Source organism: Camelus ferus, chromosome 15 (assembly GCF_009834535.1).
Source record: "Camelus ferus isolate YT-003-E chromosome 15, BCGSAC_Cfer_1.0, whole genome shotgun sequence".
NCBI lineage: Eukaryota > Metazoa > Chordata > Mammalia > Artiodactyla > Camelidae > Camelus > Camelus ferus.
Genome location: NC_045710.1, coordinates 49,230,383 through 49,250,627, shown reverse-complemented (window position 1 = coordinate 49,250,627; position 20,245 = coordinate 49,230,383). Strand labels below are relative to the sequence as shown.

Genomic DNA, 20,245 nt, shown 5'->3' with positions numbered 1-20,245 from the left:
TGTTGCAATTTTCTCCCCAAATCTCTCACATTTCTGCCAATAGTGAATTAGACTGTCATTAGTTTCACAGATGTGCTTTGATCCCAACACGGCTTGTCTCCTGGCAAGGAGACATCTGAACCATTAATGCGGATTTTCTAAACCTGGAGAATAAAGCACAGCACAGTGCAATGAACGTGGGCGAGGAGCCTGGAGCCCCGGGCAACAGAGTCGCATCTCTGTTGCTAATTAACTGTGTCGTCTTGGGCGAAGCATTGAACTTCCCATTGTCTCAGTTCTCGGGTCTGTTAAATGAGAGCGTTGGATGGATTCCGAAGTCACTTGCAGATCCTCTGAAAGCGAATGTGAAAACTCTACAGGTTTAGAGAGATGCTTGCTTGCTGTTGAGATTTGGCTTTCTGAACTTACATCCAAGGTGCTCTCCTGGGATAACCATTTATCCTGTTCAGTTACTAGCTCACTGCTTCCCAGGGTGCTGCCTGGTAAAGGGTGCAAGGGCTGTTTGGGTTCTATGATAACTTTTCTGGGCATCTCCATCTTTTAAAGACCAAATTGTTTAAAGGAGGAAACGTAGGGTAAAGAATTGTACATTTCAGAGCTGATGAAGCTCTTAGCGATCTCTAGGGACTTCTTGTCTAAGCCCCTTGATTTACAAATTAGCAACCCCAGGTAAGTCACTTCCCCAAGGCTATCTCCTACATCATCAGAGTTGGACCCAACTCCAGTTTGTCTGCCTTTGGGCCATCATCCCAGCACTCAGGCTTGTCAGTAGCTCAGATCCTGGTCTATGGAAAGATCTTTGGTGATTCTTTCTTTAAATTGAAGTACAGTCAGTTACAATGTGTCAATTTCTGGTGTACAGCACAACATCCCAGTCATGCATATATTCATTTTCATATTCTTCCTTGGTGATTTTAATTTCATTATAGATCGGTACAAGATTTTGGTAGCAATATCATGATAGATTGAGTTGGAGGCTCAAGAGAGGAGATAGCCATGGATTTAGAAGCTCTAGGGGAAAGGTCTGGCTTCACTGCATGCAAAACCAGGCAGCTCACTCACTTGTATGAGCCTCAGTCTCCTAGTCTGTAAAATGGAGACGATAAGAATGCTGATCTCTCAGACCTTCTGCAGAGCTGGTCCCTGTGATGTGATAACTCTGGTAACTAAATAGAGTTATATAAAAGATAATCAAAAATGATAGCAAATACTTGTGGGATGTTTTCACCCACCAGGTGCTATTCATGCACTTCGGGTATGTTGGCTCAGTCAATCCTGAAACAATTCCATTGGCGAGTTTTACAAATGGGGAAACTGGACTTAAAACCACTGAGATTGTTTGGCTAATGAAGGCAAAAGCTGGGGTTCACACGAGGCAACCCTGAGCAGGTACTCAGAACCATCATTCTGGAGTGACTTACCTTTAGCTTTCAGGGGCTCTACAAAACCAGCAACCATCTCCCTGACTCCTCTACATGCCGTTCTGATCAAAGCTGGAAGAAATCTTTTGCATGACAAGTGCCAGTCCAGACAATCCATTCCAGGGGGATGAGGAGCATGGCACTTTGCTCACTGCTTGCGGTCCTGCCTCAGGACCACAGAGTAGGGAGGAGGTGACTGGGAAATGAGGGTTGTTGAGACCAGTTCCAAATCACTCACCCCTACCACCCACCTCTGGGAAGGATGCTCATCGCCTCAGTAAAATGATCAGTGTTTCTCACGCACAACCAGAGCTATTTGGGAAAGAGAGACCAAATCATGAATTTACTGTTCCCTAGGACCCCTGGAAAACACATAGGGGATCAGTACTCAGGCAGAGGGGGCAGAGCTCTATCTCCATCTATTTCTCTGTCTATAATCTACGTATCTCTCTATTATCTGTGTATTTATATATGTATGTATCTCTCTCTCTATGGACCTTGTGTTAAGCACCTTTGAAAAGGATGCTGAAGGGCCTCATTTTAAAGCTTTTGATTTCCAATTGTTCCCTCCTGACCCACCTGTTTAAGCACTGGGGAGTCTTTGAAGTGCCTGTCTTAGTGAGTTGAGAGGGAAAGAGGAGAGAATTCACAGTCATCCGCTGCTAGTGCAGCCGTGAGTTGAGCCAAAGTGAGCGACAGGGTATCACCTCCAGGAGGGAACCCTGCTTCTGGTCCTCCCTGCTTGGCACACATCTTGGAACGCCAGGAGAAAGCATGCAAAGAAAATGGACTTCTTTGGGCAAATATCTCCAAGCTTTACATTTATTTTTAATTAAAAAAAATTTTTTTGAGCTACCATTGATTTTGCACATTTTTATTTAATACTTTTCGTTTGTTTGTTTTGGTGGGGGGGAGGAAATTAGGTATTTATTTATTTAATGGTGGTACCGGGGATTGAACCCAGGACCTCATGCATGCTGAACACGCACTCTACCACTGAGCTATACCTCCCTGCAAAATTTCTTTTAATGAACATTCAGCCACATGAGAGGGAAAACTTCTAAAGTATTTGTAAATAACAAATAAATGTATGTGTACATAAACATGTGTGTACATGCACACCCATACATACATGTACATACAGGTACCAGGCATGTATGATCAAGTTATATCTTTATTTGCTTAAAATATTAAAAATATTAACATACTGATTATTTTCTAATTATGCAAATAATACATACTTGGAGAATACAGGAAATTCATAGGAAAAAATCACCCCTACCCCTCAAGGTAGCCATTGTGAAGATTTTGAGATCTGCTTCAATCTCTCTTGTTTTGTAATCAAAGCAAAGCATGTACGTAATTTAAAAAGTCAAATAGTCATACAAGACTTATGACAAAAAGCAGCAGATCCCTGCTTCAGGCTTACCATCAAGTCAGGTTTCCCAGAGGAAACTTCTTTCAACTGTTTGAGCTGTCACTGCTTGTATTTATTACCATCTTTATAAATGATGCTTTATGTGCTATTTTTGATTTACCAAACATGGACATTACCTATTGACTTCTTACTAAGGTAAAGATTTAGATCTCTCCCAGCCCCTCTGCCCTTTCACACACACTCACTTCCTCTCCCACCAGTACCTTTTATTATAAATCAAAATTCATATATAAACACAAAAGGCCATTTCGACATCAGTCCCAATGTGTGCGGGGGAGGGGGGTCTCCCTGTACCACCACGTGATTCTCCAACCCCAGTAGGTGGCCTACAATTCAGCTCAGTTCAGAAGCCAACAGCCAGGGGATAGTGTCAGAACCCACAAGTTAAGGGCTCAGCCCTACAAGATTGCTTCTCCTGCTTGCCCCACCTCCCCGTCTCCACCCCGCACCCACCTCACCGCCCGCCTCTTCAGAAGCCAGTTGCAAATCCTGGTTGTTACCTGTCCTTCTGACCCAGCCACTGACTATGAATCAGAGGTTCCCACGAATCCCTCCTCGGGGTTGATTAATTTATAGAGTGGCTCAGAGAACTCAGAAAAACTCTCTAGATTACAGGCTTATTATAAAAGGACATAACTCAGGAACAGCCAGATGGAAGAGATGCACCAGGAAGATACGGGGAAGGGACACGGAGCTGCCATGTTCTCCCAGAGCCTCTCCCAGCACCTCCATGTGTTCACCAACCTGGAAGCTCCTTGAACTCTAACCTCTTGGGTTTTTATGGAGGCTACATTACACAGGCATGATTGGTGAAGTCATCGGCCATTGTGTATTGAATTCAATCTCCAGCCCCTTCCCACCCTGAGGTCAGGGGATGGGACTGAAATTTCCAACCCTCTAATCCTAAAGCCTTTCGGGAATTCACCTAATTAAAATAAATCCTGCCTTTGCATTTATCATTTGACTCAGTCTGTCTCCTGTATGTGAAGTGTACCACATAGCAATGTCTGAGTTACTATGCACTACCTCTATTCCATCTCCCTCCGTGGGCACTTGGATCTCTGATTCCTCAGTTAACTTCTCCATCTGCTTAACATTCCCCCCCCCCCCCATTTTTTGGCATCTCTTTCCCACTACTGTATTCTCCCTTTCTATTTTCCCTTGTGAATTTATTCTTTTACAGTACTTTTAGCTTGGTTTGGGAAAGGTACAGAAATAAATACCTGTGTTCATTGGTTATGTTTTGGCAGATCTCCTGTGTGTCTTTCAAAATTAAATATAGGGCATAGTTCCTGCTGAAATAATTGACCTGTAAAGATAAAGCTAATGAAAAAAATACAGCCTATGAATTTACTAATTGCTTTTTCTTTGTGTAAGTTTTAGCCGATTTTACTGCCTTGGAGTTGGATTCACACAGTTACGTGCTGAAGATGGATGCTCTAGCACCATTAATTGGTTCTTGCAAATAATGAAATTACTACAGAAATGACAAGTTGATTCTGAAAGTGGAGACTTTCTTAATGGATTGAGAACATAGTTGTTTCGCATTAAAATCACCTGATGGGGAGCTTTTGAAACATACAAATGCCTAGTTCTAGACAGATGAAGTCAGCATCCCTGAGGATGGAACCCAGAAGTCAGTATTTAAAAAAAAAAAAAAAAACTAAATTATTTCCATGAACAGGGAGGTTTAGTCACGTCTGTTCTATCTAACGAGTAGGTTGTGGCTCACATAACATGATTTTAGGCATTAGTCCTCACATTTTAGTGGATGTAAATATTCCTGAGATGTTGCTTTAGTACCTGTAGGACTGAGTCTCACAGTCTAACAAGATTTCCAGGTGACTCTAGAGAAGGTGGTTCACAGGTCCTTCTTTAAGAAAACACTGACTTTGGATTTTCTAGGAAGACCATCTCTGTCTCTTTGGATTCTGCTTTATCTTGAAATTGCATAATTAGAAATTTATTCTAAGACTTTGCTTCTGTTGGAATATAAAGTACCCCAGAAATAGGTTCTTAACTCTGTTTATATTCATCCATCACACCTTGGTCACTGTGATTAGGTTATATCTTCTCCTGTGTGCTTCCTTCTACTTGTTCCCCTAAAAAAGCAGCATTTTTACTTTTTGACTGTCTCATAACACTGTGAACTTCTTAAGGGAAGGGGTAGATCTTACTCACCATTGTAAGTCAGCACCCAGCATGCTATCTGGCTATGTAATAGACGCTTGGTAAATATTTATTCATATCTGTCACACACTGTTTAGTAAGAGCACGCATTTATCCACTCCCTCCTGGAAGTAGGATTTGCTAAAAGGAAATGTGGGGAGAAATATCAGTGTTGTGTGCCTTCAGATGAGAGGCAGGAGCGTAACGCTGAAAAGAAGGATGCAGAAGAGTGATGCTGGAGAGGATGGGGGGACGCTGTCTCCGATCTGATTTTGCCTCCAATCTGACCATGTGAGACAGTCAGGGGACATGAAGAAGCATGCTAGCAGCCAGGTAAAGCATGATTGGTTTCAATTCAAGACTTACTGGCTTCAGTATCTCCCAAGGCTGCTCACCTGAGCAGTTCTTTGTTAAGAACTCCCTGTTTCTTCTGCATTTCCATTCAACTTTGATTAATTACGCCATTTTACATAAGCGTGTGGTCCAACAGCCAGGAGGTAGACTTGACTTCACGTAAATCTCATCCATTTGAGTTTATCTTTTTCTTAGTTCTATTTTTTTTTTTTTTTTTTTTTTTTTTTTACCTCAGGGAAGTCTTTTCCAAGGAGCAGGAGCTTGGGGAAACCCAGGGGAGCAATGCATTCAAAACTTAAAGGTAACCCTATTTTGTCTCCACATATTCTTACATCTGAGTCACTAGATAATATGGGTGTTCTTTCAGTTTATTTCTGTTTGATGTAATCTCTACATCCTCAGTGCCCGGGGACATAATAGGCCCTCACTTAATGTTCAGTTAATTACTTTTATACATCTGATGTGCTCTGAAAGGTGGATAAATCAAACTTCATAAATGAAATCTGATTTAACAAAGAATCCATATTACAGTTTCAGCCGTGTTTTTCTCATCTCTGATTTCTTGTCCTGGCAGAGATAATTGAGCTTCCCAGATATTCCCCGTGCTTCCCTCCCTTAATGTGAGACCGTGGGAGTGGTTCCGTCTAGTGGGATATGAGCTCATGCGACCAGTGTCACTTCTTGTCTGAGACGATTTGAGCTGGTGTGAATTCCTCGTGCTTTCTGTCTTCCCACCTGGAGGAGGGGGTGGGCGGCAGCAGAGGAGAACTCTGAGATGGCTGAGGGGCCAATGGAAACACTGTGGTTCCCCGAACCACTGTCGGAAAAGAAGTTATCTGGGAGAATTGCCTCATTTTTCTCAAACAGGGATGTGAAACAGAAAAAAAGTCACTATTGTGTTAACCATGCAACATGGATGGACCTAGAGATGATCATACTAAGTGAAGTCAGAAAGAGAAAGACAAATATCATATGATACCGCTTATATGTGGAATCTAAAAAAAAATGATACAAAGAAACTTATTTACAAAACAGAAAGAGACTCACAGACACAGAAAATAAACTTATGGTTACCAAAGGGGAAAGGCGAGGGAGGGATAAATTAGGAGTTTGGGATTAAGATATATAAAATAGATAACCAACAAGGGCCTACTTTATAGCACAAGGAACTATATTTAATCTCTTGCAACGGCCTGTGATGGAGAAGAATCTGACAAAGAATATGTTTATATATATATGTAGGTGTATATATAAATATATATGTATGTGTATAACTGAATCACTTTGCTGTACACCTGAAACTAACATAACATTGTCATAACGTAAATCAACTATACTTCAATTAAAAAAAAAAAGAGAGAGAGCAATAACACTGGTGAACTCAGCCTTCCGCAAAGGGAGGCAACTGAGCACTGGGGGACACAGGGACAAGGAGCAGCTGGTGGGACCAAGCTCTGGAGCATAGAGCTTGCTGTCACCTGGCTTGAGGTCTCTCCGTGTAGGTGAGCGTGGTCCGAGGTCGTCCCTGTGACAGCTGCCTTCCTTGAGCAGAAGCGGATGGGGAACTCAGTAGGACTGGAGGCTGTGTGGTCCAGCAAGGCTCCAAGCAAACTTCCTCTGAGCACTGAGCACACCTTTGAATGCTAAGGAGAAGAGGGGCTCGGGAGAGAGACATATGTATTTAAATTCTGTAAGTTTATAAGATCTGAAGTGAACGTCCCGGGAGAACAGTGGGAAACGGCTGTTGAGTCCAAAGCAGGGCTACTTTTTTTTTTCTTTATTAAATATTAATGCCACATGTTTCTGCAGGGTTCCTAGAACAGATGTGAAGCCTAACATTGTGGCGATTTAATTGACTAAGAATATTTCCTGTCATTTTTATCAATGTCTGGCTTTCCAATGCCTGTTAAATCTGAAAGTATAAAACACAGGAAGGGATAATGAATACCCAGTCTCCCTCCGTGGTGACCTGCTGGTACGACCCCCTGGAGAAGCGGGAGCTTTCTCTTGAGTATTTTTCTTGGAGGCAGAAAGAGCCTGAGCTGACCTGGTCTCTCTGCAAATTGTTCCGCTGGGTCTCGAGCTGGAGAACAGCCCACTCCGCGAGCACAATTCTTTCTTTCCTGTTGGTTTCAAGAAAACAAGCACATTCTAAATAAGTTCTATGTGAGTGGCGGAAACTCCTCGGGATTCTGACTTTTCCTTTTTTCCTTTTTTTTTTTTCAATTTTCTAAATCCTACCCTACCTGCCTAAGTCATTCCCCCAACATCTCCTCAGATTTAAAACAACCACCACCACCACAACTACAACAACAACAAAGCTCTTCAGTTGCCAGATCTTTGCTGGGGGAACCTTCCAAGTAGGATCCAAGGAAGTGGAGAGAAGTTATTTTGAACAAATTCACATGCCATCAAATGGAACTTCCGGTGACTTAGCATCAGGAAATACTGGCTAAGAAGAAAGCCCCGGAAAGAGCAATTCTAAAACGATTCTTGGTCAGGTGCAGTTTATAATGGGCCTATTCATAGGGAGAAGGAAAAAAAAGAAGTCCAAGGTCCCTTCCTCACAAAAATTACCTTCACGTGGAAAAAATGTAGTCACACGTTCGCCCTGTAAGCGCACGTTGCTTCCCGTTTATTAAATGGTGCCGGCCCGCCCTGCCGGAGTCTCCGTTACAACCTCAGGGGAGGGCAGCTCGCGGTAAGAGGGCGAGAGAGGGGAGAAGCTGAGATGTTCTCAGCCCTGAACATTAAATCATTGCAGTCATGATGTTAGAGGAAATGAGGCAAAATTGGGCTAAATGGAAACCCGCTGATGTGGTTTGGGAATTACCCCTCCGGGCTTGGGAAAAGGACTGAACATTACACCGTCCGTGCCCGTGGGGCTGGTTCTGCGCTCTGCTCGGGGAACTGGCTCTCTGCCTCCGAGGGGCAGGCTGTGCCCACCTGTCTGCTTCCAAATCCCCCCCTTGTCCTCTCATCCTCAGGGCAAGCTGGCCCATGCCCAGGGCCGAGGGGAGTACAGGCCCACGCTGTTGAAGCAGAGGGGCTTTGGAGAGGTGATTTTTCAGGATGCAGAGAGAAATGACACTGGTGTGGAAGACGAAGCAGAACCCACTCTCCTGGCTGATGTAACACGAGAGGAGATTGGGTGGGGGGTGATCCTTGGGTGAGGCTCACTGCTGCACATTATAGGATACGCTTCAAGGAAGCAAGGCCGGCCCCTCTACGTGGTGTAATTTAAGGGAAATATTAAATTATATTCCTGACACGTATTCCTGCCAACATGTTTCTGTCCCTGCAAGTCATGCTTTTCGGGCCAGTCTTTAAAACAAGACCTGACCCCTGAAGGACTCTTGGTAAGGTACCAGTATGCATCCTGGGATGTGATACCAACGAACCAGTGAACACACAGGGTAGTTTAGCTGGCAACCGTCAGTCCGGAATGCTAAGGTCAGGCTCCTGCAGTGGGAGGACATAAAACTGGTAAACTTCGATGGGGGCAGGGAGGAAGGGAGAGCCTTGGCAGAGACCCTCTTCCTAAGAGCCGTGACAACATCAAGGCCACGTTGAAAGCACAGCAAGGAGGCGCTGGCCACCTGGAATCCTCAGGAAGAAAGCTACCCGCAGGAAGAGGAGAATGGTCTGAGACCCGTCTTCTCTCTTTCCCAGCGGCCCTGGATACATTGTGTCCCACTCAGATCGGTACCACTGAATATAGTCCTTTATTTATTTTTTAATAATTCGTATTTTTTACTGCAGTGTAGTCAGTTTACAATGTTAGTTTCAGGTGTACAGCAAAGTAATTCTGTTATGCATGTACATACACACATACATATATATATGTTTTTCAGATTCTTTTCTATTATGGCTCATTATAAGACATTTATAATATAGTTCCCTGTGCTATACAGTAGGTGCTTTTTGTTTATCTATTTTTTATATAGTAGTGTGTATCCATTAGTCCCAGACATGTCTCTCAACCTTTCCCCACTGATAACCAGTTTGTTTTCTATGTCTGTGAGTCTATTTCTGGGTTGTAAATAAAGTTTGTATCTTTTTTTTTTTTTTTAAGAGCATATAGTCCTTTATTAAGGGACTCCCAAAAAACAACTTTTTACATCTGTTCTGTAGTCAACAAAAATGGGGACCCCCCCCCAAGCCCAGGCTCCCAAATTGTCCTAAGAGAGATTTATGATGCAAGATGTCTCAGTCTGTCCCCAGCTTCCCACCTGATATTCTGAGCATCAGGCCCTGGCTTGGCTGTGAAATTTCCAGCACTAGTCTGAGGAGGCAGAAACACAGGGCCTAGGTGGGAAGTTAGGGGATGTTTATAGATATAAAACCAAAATCCAGGACGAAGCAGGTGGGCGAGATTTGCCTAGGTTGCCTCCCTGGGCATAAATTACCAGCTTTCGTTCATTCTGGGGGAGAAGCGAGTGTTCCTGAAACAGACTCACCTCCCCCCAGCTCTTTTAATGTGCCTTTTCATGGATTTTGCTTTCAAATCTGCATGAATTATTTTTCTTCTATTAAATATTAATGTGGCTTTCTAAGTAGAAAAAGGGGGCAGATTAGGTCTGGTACACATCTTCCCTGCCGCTATTTACTGCTGCTGCGGGATTGCAGCAAATGCCAACTCCCAGCGCATTATTAAATCAGCCTGTGCTGAGCCCAGATGTTACGCCGGAGCCGCACAGTGGATACAGGTTAAAACCAAAGAGCGGCAGACACCCCGTTCTCTCCGGTGGGGGCTTGCCCTCCCACACCCTCGCCTCCTTCTCCCGTCCTGCGTGGTCGCTGTGGCCTTTGGCAAATTTGCCATGAGCTGGGCAGAGCTCACTCTTCCTGGAGCAGTAATCATGTGAGGGGGATTTATTTTTTTTTTTTTAAGCCTGTTAATTTTTTCCCCAATGACTCTTTCTACTTGATTAGTTCAGATCAATATGTCTGGTAGGCAGAATGCGATGGGGAGGGTGATTTATCAGTGTCGGGGAGCTCTGGGCTTTGTTGATATGACTCTTTGTGATGGGTGACTTCACACACACACACACACACACACACACACACACACACACACAAAACCTGTGCTCTCTTCCTTATCTAAATTCTGCTCACTTTTATGACCAAGATGATCTGGCCTCCACTCTGAAGCCTGTCCTGTGATACCTAAATCATGATCTCCAATGAAGCTATGATGTTCCAGGCGATAATTGGTATGTAGTGTGGGTTCTGGTTCCCCGATAGGCTGTAAGCCCCTGGAACGAAGGGATTCTATCTCAAAAACTTGGAGTGATGGAGAGAGCACAGGGTTTGCAGTCAGAACCCTAGAATCCTTGGCGGGTGGGTACAGCTCAAGTCATAGAGCGCATGCTCAGCATGCACAAGGTCCTGGGTTCAATCCCTAGTGCCTCTATCGAAAGAGTAAATAAATAAATACATAAATCTAATTATCTCCCCCCTGAAAAAAAAATCCTGGAATAGCAAATTGGTTAACCTTCAGGAGCCTGTTTTATCCTTCTCCTCATCACTGCCTCCATCATCATCACCGTTTCTGCCACTCAGATGGGTGCTTGTCAAGCTTGAACGTGTATATGGATTACTTCGGATCCAAACTGGGTCCGAGATTCTGTATTTCTAACAGGCTCCCAGGTGATGAGGATGATACCTGTCTGCTTGTCACACTTTGACTTCTCATTTTTTGAGAAGCAAGATCCCTGTGAATCTTCAGCGGGATAATGTAGGTGAGAGTCTCCTGAGCTGGAACACCCTCTCTCACTGCTGGACCTTCAGTCATCCTTGTCTCTTCATTTATGTCCATTTCAAATCCATCAGCAAATCTCACTGATGCTACCATGGGAAGGTGTCCCGAATCCAGCTGTTTATGAGCCCTTCCTTCACTTCCAACCTTGGCTAAGTTACCTTCATATTTCTGGTCTAGAGATTATCCTGGTAGCTTCCAAATTGGTCTTCCTCCTGCTATTCCAGTAATCTTTTTAAAAAATCTTGTTTAATTGAAGTATAGTTGATGTGCAACTATGTATGTATATTATAGAAGTTATGTGTACAATTTAGTGATTCACAATTTAAACCTTATTCTTAATTTATAGTTATAAAATATTGGGTATATTTCCTGTGCTGTACAGTATATCCTTGGACCGCATTTTATATGTAATATTTTGTACTTCTTAATCCCTTAGCCCTCTATTGCCCCTCCCCTCTTCCCTCTCCCTAGTGGTAACCACTAGTTTGTTCTCTGTATCTGTTAAGTCTGTTTCTTTCTTTTTTTTTTTTGCTATATTCAGTAGACTGTTTTATTTTTAGATTCCACATATAAGTGATGTCACAGAGTATTTGTTTTTCTCTGCCTGACTTATTTCACTCAGCAAAATACCCTCCAAGTCCATCCATGTTGTTGCAAATGGCAAAATTTCATTTTTTTTGGCTGAGTAGTATTCCTTTGTGTATATATCTTCTTTATCCAGTCATCTATTTATGGACAATTAGGTTGCCTCCATATCTTGGCAATTGTAAATAATGCTGCTATGAACATTGAAGTACATGTATCATTTTGAATTAGTATTTTTGGGCTTTTTTTGGGTATATACCCAGGAGTGGAGTTCCTGGATCACATAGTAGTTCTATTTTTAGTTTTTGTGAGAAACCTCCATACTGTTTTCCACAGTGGCTGCACCAATTTCCATTCCGACCAACAGTGTTCCCTTTTCTCCAGATCCTCGCTAATATTTGTTATTTATGTTCTGTAGTCCTTTTCCCACTAGCAGCCAGGAGATCCTTTTACAGTATAAGTCAGATCATAAAACTCTCCTCCCACAAGCTCTTCAGTGGCCTGCAGGAGCCTAATCAAATATGGCGCTAGTGTCGTTTGCTAACTACCGTCATCCCCTTGCCCCTTGTTCTTCTTCCCTCTGCAAGAACATGGCTTACTCTATAATTCTATCCAGTCTGCTTCTCAACTGTCCCATCTACTGTAGCAAGTGCATCACTGTCCACCTTCTCACCTAGCTTTATTATGTTTTTCATGATGTCTACTGTTACCCAACATCCTGTTAAGCATGTATTTGTTTATCTGCGGTCTGTATGTGTTTATCTGCAGTTTTTATGTGTTTATCTGCGGTCTGTATGTGTTCATCTGTGGTCTGTCTCACTGACTCAAAATAGGCTCCATGCGGGCAGAGGTGGCCTGACTTGTTCTGCTCTGTATCTCCCGCATCTGTTTTCTGAGGGGGAGATAATTAGGTTTCTTCATTGATTTCCGCTTGAAGGAGGTACCAGGAATTGAACCTGGGACCGCTTCGGTGCTAAGCATGAGCTCTGCCACTTGAGCTATACCCTTCCTCCTGTATCTCCAGCATCTGGAACACTGCTTGGCACAATCTAGGTCTTGAGATAGCTGCCGAATGAAATAATAAATGAATTAGTCTTGATTGAATTGCTCTGTACCCCAAGCCTGACAGAGTGAGTACTTCGTGAGTGTTTATTGATTGGGTTTTTAAATGCGCCGTCCCTGGATGTCTGTTAGTGGGACAGTTATCACTTTTCCCTTGGGTCATGCCCACTGGTACAGGCTTGACCTACATGCGTGAAAAATGTAGACCCTTGAGCAAAAAGTCGAGGCAAATGTCTGAGTTCTAGGAAGCAATGATTGCGGGAGTTGAGATGAGTCCCTAAGGACTGCTTATCTTTATTTAATTCCTTTTATCCACACACACACACACACACACACTCTTTCTCCAAAATTAACCAACCAAACCACATCAAAACCCAACAACAATGACAAAACGAAGCCCTTAAAGGAAAAGGACAAATTGAGAATCTGGGTTTCTGGTGAAAATGTCGACGTGGGTGCACGCAGGGGAGGGCTTCTCAAGTTGGATAATGGAATCTCTTTTTACTTCAGCTCCTCTGTAACAGCACATTAATAAACTGAACCAAATGTGGTGCTACAGCTGGTTTTATTGGTCATTAACATTTACCGAGCCACGTGAAGTCATGTTTTCCAATTTTGAGATTAAAAGATTTATCCAGCCTAATTAGCGGCCTCTGAATGGGGATGGCGTCGGAGGACAGCCAGCCGGACCGAGTCGTCTTTGCCTTCGTGATGCCTTTGCCTTCATGGTGCAGGTGATTTGAAAACAAATGCGTTTATTGAGCCTTGGCTGCATTTCACCCTGAAGCAGGCTAGGTACTGGCAGCTGTCCAGGAGTTCACTCTGTGCCTGTCCTGCTGGTGCGTGTTCCACAGTTTTAGGCTGTATTTTGAGTTCAGCAAGAGACTTCCTTGTGCATATAAGCAAATGCCATCCATCCTTGAAACCTGCCTCTCTACTCAGGTTCTGATTGTTTTTCTTTCCTCTGGTCACTGAGGTCAAGCCATTAGTTGCATTATTAAGTGTGATTAAAAATCTCCACCTGAAAATGTTTAACAACTGACTGTTCAAAAAACCCAAGTCCTGATTTGCAACATTTACTACTTATAGAGTGTAAATACTTTCAGCATGGTCATTTTCAAGCTACCAATGAAAGTTGTTGAAGGAGGAATGGGGAAGAGATGGACAACCACGTACCATTATAATGGTAACCCCACCATACAGACGCAATGGAAGTAAATCATCTAAGGAACACAGATGATAGACAACAGTGATATGTACGAAAATAATTAGGAAATGATTAAAAAAAATCTCTGCCTGAATGAGATTTTTTGGTGGGAGTGAATCAACTCATCAGAAATAATGCTGGCCAGACCATGTGTCCTGATTCTTGGTTCAAGAAATATGACAAGCTGTGAAGTAACTCAGACAAAGACAAACATCAGATGATATTACTTATATGTGGGATCTAAAAAAAAATGATACAGATGAGTTTATTTATAAAACAGAAAGAGATTCACAGACATAGAAAACAAACTATGGTTACCGAAGGGGAAAGGAGGGGAAGGGATAAATTAGGAGTCTGGGATTGGCAGATACACACAAATATATATATAAAATTGAGAAACAACGAGGTCCTACTATATAGCACAGGGAACTATATTCAATATCTTGTAATAACCTATAATGAAAAAGAATATGAAAAAGAATATACATTTATATATATAACTGAATCACTATGCTGTATATCACAAATCTACACAACACTGTAAATCAATTAAACTTCAATTGAAAAAAAAAGAAATATGGCAGGCTGGAAGCACGGGCAGAGGAAGAAAGGAAATGTGAGAAAAGAGGTGAGTGGGCCCAGGAAAGAAAGCCAATCAGCATTTTATCAAGACCTCCCCTCTCCTGGGTGTGGGAGACTGAGATAAATGCTCTCAAGAGGAGAGGCTATGGCAGAAACATGTACGGGATCAGCCCTGGCTTGGCTCTTGGTGCAGGATGTGCACCATTTGGCCCCATCCAAAGGGTGGTGATTCTCTTGATGGGGATTTTCACTTAGGGCCCCATCGGGATGTCCTGTGGGCAGGGCTGACTCCATCAGTGTCATTCCTCCCTCCTGCCCACCTTTGTACCCCCACACTTGTCCAGCCTGTGAAGCACCCCCACCATGAAGACAGTTTCCCAGAGGGAAGTGTAGCTAACAAGGTATGGCTCTTTCTGTGGTCAGGAAGATAGATTCTGGGTGCGGCAGCCTTGTTTATCCCACACTGTGCAGGTCCCTCTAGAGAATAATTCTGTACTAAAGGGGAGACTAGTTTGCTCTGGGATGACTTAATTTTGTTATATGAGTCTGACCCATCTGGGATAGCATTTTCTTTCAATGAAGACTCAAGGAGCAGGGTAGACTAGAAGGAGGGGCTGAGATTTGAGTGACCCTGGTTTGACAAATGAGAGATTGGCCAAATCTTTTGTCTTCTCTAAGATGCCAAATGAGGACAGTTGGCCCATCATACACTTATATTTTATAACAGCAGCAGTGGGTAGGTGGGTCGCCCTGGTAGTTCTGAGTTGTAGGAATGGCCATGGCATCTCTGTGTGCAGGGAGAAACCTGGCAGCGTTACTGAAGGTAGATGGAAGCGGGGAGAGATTGAAGCCAGGAGGAACATTTAAAGAACTCATGCACAATTCCAGACCATGGTTTCAATTATTATTGCTTCTGATTTTTGTTCTAGTGATGCCCCTAATACTCCAAACCAATGTCCTCCTGACCACTGGTTCTTGGTTTTTAATCCCTCTTGGTTATGAGTTGAATTGTATCCTTCTCCATCCTCTCCAAAGCTCCCCCCACAAAAAGATTATGTTGTAGTCCTAACCCCACTACCTCAGAATGTGACCTTATTTGAAGATGGGGTCTTTACTGACATAATCAAATTAAAATGAGATCATTAGGGTGATCCAACATGGCTGATAGCCTTACCAAAGTGGGAAATCTGGACCCCAGGATGGACATGCACCTGGGAAGAACGCCATGTGATGATAAAGGCAGAGATCAGAATGATGCTACTACAAGCCAAGGGACACCAAAGATGGCCAGCAAACCACCGGAAGCTCAGGGAGAGGCACGAACAGATTCTTTCTCACAGCCCTCAGAAGGAACCAAACTTGGTCTCAGACTTCACCTTGATCTTCAGCCTCCAGATCTGTGAGACAAGACATCGCTGTCGTTTAAGCCACACTGTTTGTGGTGCTTTGTTACAGCATCTGTTGTAAACTAATACAGTGTCTTTCTGCTCTTTTGGTTTCAGACCCTGAGCTTGCTGTGACCACCAGCGATCCTTATTTTTTGATCCCAACTTGATTTCTTCTCAATCTCCCCAAAGATATTAGTCTTTGTATTGTAAAACTTAAGATGCTGTGTCCTACCTGGCTCTTTCTTGGGTCTATCTGTGTATTTGCATGTAGCTCTCCACTAGGTCTCTGCTCTGTGCAGTATAGGGAGGTCCAGGTGGTAGTGCTATAAACAGGCAGCTTTACCAGCCTCTGAGCATCCCTTTGACATCCACTCTACGCTGCCATCTATGGGCTCTTGGGGTCTAAATCCCCCACCATACTCTCACTAACATTTAATGCTGAATCAGAAGGAAAGACCAGTGACTTAAAGCTCCTCTGATTATTTTTCAGATTTGTTTGCTTATAATTCTTGGTCCTGTCCCAAAACCATCCCAAATGCATTGATTCCAAGGTATGGCTTTAAAGTTGGGGATCTGGTTATAATCTGGCAAAATGTAATTGAAATAATGTGCCAACTCTGGACGATATTAAATTCTCAAAGGTCGATAGTACACACAAAAATATAAGAACCTAAAGGACGATATGATCTAGTCAAAAGCCTACTTTCCTTAAGGTCATAGTCTCTCAGGTATTCAAATATGCACTTTCCCATTAAGCTTCTTATTTAATATGGGCACTGGAATTTCATCATGAAGGTAGGATACATTGCTTTGATCATTTCCGGCCAATCTTGTTTCACTCAGTGAAGTCAAGAGAGGCACTCTTGCCGTCAATCAGCAGGCACAACTTGACCTTGTGCTGGGTCGCACAAGCTCTCTGCTGGAAATGTAAACATGCTCTCTGTCCTGAGTGAGCCTTCTGTGTGGTTGAGGAGATAAGGCACCCGGATGCCAAGCACTTAGAGAACAATTCAACGCTAAAACGGTGTTGAACTGGCGTTGGGGCAGAAGGAGTCTGATTTCAGGGAGTGGCTGAAAAGGTGACATGGAACTTTAGTTTGTTGCTGAAAAGGTCAAGGTATCCCCCTCCTCCTCTCGCCTCAAATCTTCTCTTCTACCTGTCTGTATTACTGGTTGTTTGATTACAAATCAGACTCCAAAGAGGAAATACAACATGGCCTGAGGCTGGAGCTGGTGGAAGAGACTGTCATTCTTGATGCTGTGAGGGATACCTTATTCACTGGAAATCTAGATAAATCACTTATCATGAAAATAACAGTCCCCTGTTAGTGCAGGCTGTCTCTTCAGATTCCCCTTCCTACACTTAACTTACCAAAAGACCCACAATTTTCTACGATATACGTGAAATTTAAATGAGACCACGGGGAGTTCCTTTTCCAAGTTCCCAGTGCAGGGGGTGGGAGACCTGTTCCCAGCTTGCTATGTGCACAGATGTGTTTCCAATAAAGCGCAATTAGACCTCCCCGTTCCCTTGTCCCCTTCCCGTTCGCCAGGAGGCGGTGCGGATGAAGTGTGAGCTCACGCGCAGGTTAATAAAGCCATCGCTGCTTGTGTCTTCACGTGGAAAGGGTCTTCGTTTTGTTTTCTTCACAAAAGTGCTGATTTAATTTGAAGTTGGGAAAAAAAAGAAGGAAGGAAAAACAAGTTTCCAAAATATGAGACAACAGTTCTCTTTAATAGGAACCACATTTCGCCTGTAAATTATGGTACCTGTGGGTCGCTGGGCACGGGCTGGGAGGTGATGAAGGTTGGCTTCGGGAGGGCTTGGGGAGCCGTGTTGATATTTTGGCCCATCTGGGCTCACATCTCTTGGGTTTCTCGGGATTCATGGAATATATCTGGCCACAGTGAAATGTGAGAAACCTCCTAGAAAAGTGCAGTGGAATAAATAGCAATGAATATTTACGTGCCTAGACCAAAGGTCAGAACTCTTTTTAGTTCTCAGGGCCATTAGTGAGGTTAAATAAGGTCTATGGGGACTGCAGGTTCCAATGACGGGGCTGAAGGATAGGTCATGGGGGGAGGAATGAAGCAGATGAATTGAAGGGAAAGGAAGGGGTAGAGCCTTAAAGAAAAGGAGATATGGGAAAAAGTGTCCACAAGGGATTAAGCTAGTAGGAACCAGCAGTAACTTCTGGCTCTATGTTAAATCATTATCCTTGGCTTAAAACACGATTCCCATAATTTTCCATATGATTTTAAAAGGTGCTTGGACCTTCCTAAAGTTTTACCCTCCTGGGGTAAAGAGTTGGTTGTATAAATTTCTGGGGAGGGTCAGAGTTGAAAGAACCTGGGGAACTATCCTTCCAGGTGAGAACTGTTTTGAGTCAAAGGGCTAGCGGTGGTGCCATGGTAACTGGCACAGAGACTAACCAGTTAAACCTCCAAGATTGTCCCCTCTCCCATTGCCTTTGCTGCCTCCTTCTTGTTATGATGTCACATTTGCTGGGTACTGTTGGCCATCCTGACGCTGGAGGGAAAAATGGTTTCTGCCTTTCCAATAACGACTGATCACCCAGAATCTTGTCTGGAAATATTTGGAACATGTTGGACCATTAATCAAAGTAATTTTCCTCTGAAGAGAAAGCAGAAAGATTTAGAGTGAGATTATTTGAGTTGTGTTGGAAAAAACTACCCAGTAAAATGTCCCTCAATACAGATTTTAGTCTTTATAGAATGCAGGATCTCCCTTTGCAAGCAAAGTATGGGAGATGGGGTTTTTTGGTTTGTTTTCTGTTCTTGTGTGTTTCAGGTTTTTTCATTTTATTTATTTTTTTTTAACTCCAGGGCCACTTCCTTCAACTATCCATCCATCCATCTACCAGCAAACTTTTGTAGGGAGTTTTCTTTGTGCTGGAAACAGAGCTAGGTACTGTAGATAGAGAGACGAATGAGAAATGATTCCTGCCCTTGGGGAGCTCACAGTCCAGTGGGAGAGAGAGAGGTAAACATTAATTATAACGGTGTGAAAAATTCTCTAATAAAGTTCAGAGCAGGGTGCTGAGCTGCCCCACAGAGCTGGAGGGCAGCGATCATCCATTTCACCTTAGCCATCTGAAGGTCTTTGATTCCTCCAAGAGTAAACCATGAGTCCCCCATCTCAGGGGTGCTGGGTGAGGCATAGCTTTAAAATAAGTCTCGCAGGTTGCAGCTACTGCTAATTCAGACAGCGCCAAGAAGCAGATGACTGTGAGATTTATTCCCAGGGTTCATGGACTTCTGAATTTATGTTCTCTCGGCTCTCTTTCCTCCCTAGGGCATAAATATGCTCTAATATGACAATTCTCCATTCCTGCTCCTGCCTGTCTCCAACCTGCTGTTTAACTTGATTCTTTGGGAGGCCTGTCCTTACCCAACGAGTTTCACAAAAACTGAAATGGGGTAGGGATTGAGTCCCATGTCCCTCACTCCACCCAAGGCCAATTAAGCAACAGCTGCCGGAGGCTTAGACCACGCTGAGCAGACACTCTGCAATTTCTCTAGCTCCTTTTTCGTCATCATTTATTCAGAGACCAGCTTGCAGTCAGGAAAAAAGACAGTGACAGTGGGAACACACAAGTGCCTGGAAGGATGATTTCAGGAAGAAAACACATGTAGTCAAATGATCCTAGTGGTTTTTTTTTTTTTATTTTTTGGGTTTTTTTGTTTGTTTGTTTTTGTATTTGGAGGGAGGGAGGTAATTAGATTTTTATTTATTTATTTTTAATGGGGATACTGGGGATCGAACCCAGGACCTTGTGCATGCTAGGCACACGCTCTACCACTGAGCTACACCCTCCCCCTGATCCTAGTGGTTTTTGTTTGTTGTTTTGTTACCAGGAGCCATAATAGGAGAAAGGAAATACGAAGTTGGGAAATCTTTTGTTGTTATTCAGGTTTGAATATTTCCAGTTTCGGAGATTTGTGTCGTAGAGGAAAAGATGTCCTTACTGATCCCAGTGAGAAGCATTATTAATGGCTTTTGCTGCTGAGGAGATCTCCAGCCGAAGAAGGGAGCATTCTAGATTTGTGAATCCCCTGGAATGCACAGCCTCAGAAAACAACGAAAAAACTCAGTGTAGAGAGAACATTTTCTTCTAGTAGTTTAATGATCTCCTGAAATGTAAATTTGCGTTTGTCCATATGGTTGAAAAGTTGAGCTGCTTGGTGGACATTTCTGTGAATTATGTGGTTGCAATAGATTATCAAGCCTTTCAGTGACCCTGAAAATATGAT

General features: G+C 43.2%; 1 non-coding gene across 1 annotated transcript; it reads right to left on the bottom strand.

Annotated features, from left to right (window-relative positions):
- Positions 1-19,736: 19,736 nt before the first annotated feature.
- On the bottom strand, positions 19,737-19,808 carry TRNAA-AGC. Its single transcript has one exon. It is a non-coding gene; the product is annotated as a tRNA-Ala (tRNA).
- Between the last annotated feature and the right edge of the window lie 437 nt (positions 19,809-20,245).